The sequence below is a fragment of the Pteropus alecto genome, unplaced genomic scaffold (assembly GCF_000325575.1).
Source record: "Pteropus alecto unplaced genomic scaffold, ASM32557v1 scaffold29, whole genome shotgun sequence".
NCBI classification, from domain to species: Eukaryota; Metazoa; Chordata; class Mammalia; order Chiroptera; family Pteropodidae; genus Pteropus; species Pteropus alecto.
Window position 1 is genome coordinate 106,810 of NW_006443120.1, and position 2,268 is coordinate 109,077.

Here is a 2,268-nt window from a genome sequence, read left to right on the forward strand (position 1 = left end):
TCCACCTCTTCCTATAATCCCCTAAAGAAAAAGTAATAAAATATAAAATTAAACAAGATTTATGTTTGATAAACTAACATAAAATAACCATTGCAATATTCGTAGTGACTGCTTATAAACATAAGTCATCATAAAGTCTATAACGCATATCTTCAGTTTTATTAAAAAAAAGCAGATTGTCTCAAGGTAAAAAATACCTTGACTGCTAAAAATCTCTTTGTTGCACTAAGAGGTGTGATGATGAGGAAAAATTCAAAAACGTGATCATATTTCCCAAACTTTAATATCAGTTAAGCACGAATTACACTGCAGTACAGGAGCTATAAAGCTATGACTGGCACTATAAAGCTAACATTACAAAAGAAAAAAGGCAGAAAGTGTGAGTAACAAATGGTGTAAACAAATTATTGTAAATGAAGATTAGAAATAAGAAATGTGGAAGGTGACCATCCACTCTATTTTGATAAGACATCATCTTTAAATATTAAATTCTTTTTAAGAAGTGGAACTCCCAAATTAGCATAAGATGACTTTGAAAGCAAACTTGAAAAACTAGCCTCTGTGAATATCCAGTGTTGAAGCACATTCCTGGAATGAGTTTTGACACAAGTAAACTCTCCATATAGATCTGTGTTATCAAATGAAAATGGTATGTGGACAGTTTCTTCTGTCCCATGCAAACCATGACTCTAAACCCAAACCGCCAAATGTGTTAAAGCATAATTCAAGATCATGAGCACATTTGACATGGGAACTATCCTAGGATCATGACCTCAAGACATTATTAGAAATTGGTCATAACACTGGACTATCTCTGGCAGTTTTTGCAGTCTTGTACCTTTGGTCAGTAAAGAGATGATGTTAAACCAGACAGAACTGACTTTTGTGATAGCTGGTACAATATGCTGAGGGGCACAGCTGATGACAGGCCAAATCCATTGATGAGAGGAACCATGGAAACAAGTAGTGCATAATTTTTGTTTAGAACTCTGCTGCAAGTTGCACAGTCCAAACCAAGTAGACTTTTGCAATGTAAGAGATCCAGAGGAAAACCATAATTGTATTTGTCAGGCTGTGCAGTTTGTGAAATAGATCTCTATTATGGTGAAAAAGCAGTATTGTGTTTCTCAGAGTAAGTGCATAGTCAAAATACTTTTGTGCTTCTTCGCCAGTGCTCTGAACCTTTTCTAGTTCTATAAGAAGGCTGTCCAGGGACTCAGCTGAGAGTTTGCTAACTTTGAACATTGTGACTGCATGGTGAAAGATTTCCCATCATTAAGAAGGCAATGAGAGTTGAGTCAAACAGGAATTCAATATGCTTTATATGTCTTGTAGACACACTCAAACCGCTTACACTGACTGTCAGCTGGATCTTTTTAACTATTTGTGTCAGTGTCAGTAGCTGATGAGGCTTCTTGTACAGGACTCCTACTTTCCCCATCATTCAATGAGCATCTTTTGTGGACCTAAAATACTCTTGAATTTGTTTATGGATAGAACATTTCCCCACAATGAAGTTGATCCAAATTTATTACTTGTCCCTTCTTATGGGCAAAGCCAAATCAGTGATACATTGATACAGCATTCTTAACCAAGGATAAGTCTATTTCAAGGACATTTCCAATCTCTGCAACATTAGTGTATGCTCATCTATTGAAACGGATATCTCATAGAGTAGTTACAAAATAATGCACTAGATTTATTAAAAAAACCTCAAAAGAAGAAATTACTATACAATTGTCATAAGATATTGGTACATCCAGAAAAATAAGTCTTATGTTATACTAACATTATAATCTAGTGATCCAGAGAGTTGAAGGCCTGAATTGATAATCTTATCAATAGTGTATTTCTCAGGCAAGATGCATATCTTTATGTCATCTTCTGTGATATATGCAGCCTGTAGCAACCACCATACCACCATGTTGGTGGCAAATTCCACCGACTTCATGGGCCATTTTCCTTCTGAAAAAAATTTTTTGATGATCTATACTGATTCATAAGATCAATGTACTGGTTTCTTCCTATGCCAAGAAGACTTAAACAGTTAGAAGCAGTAAATTGGGCAAAAAAATCAGTTTTTCCACTGTTCATATTGTCCTCCATAATCCCAGTATAATATGGAAATGATGTTATTCTCAGGCCCTTTACTACAATATCCAATAAATGGTAAGGGTACAGCATGAAGTGATCTCCACTGTACTTCAGAAGCTCCTCATAGTATTTACATTAATCTTTCTTGATATGTTACAACTAAGTTATTTCTAT

General features: G+C 35.1%; 1 pseudogene; it reads right to left on the reverse strand.

Annotated features, from left to right (window-relative positions):
• Window positions 1-455: 455 nt before the first annotated feature.
• LOC102898224 lies at window positions 456-1,951 on the reverse strand (annotated as a pseudogene).
• Window positions 1,952-2,268: the final 317 nt, after the last annotated feature.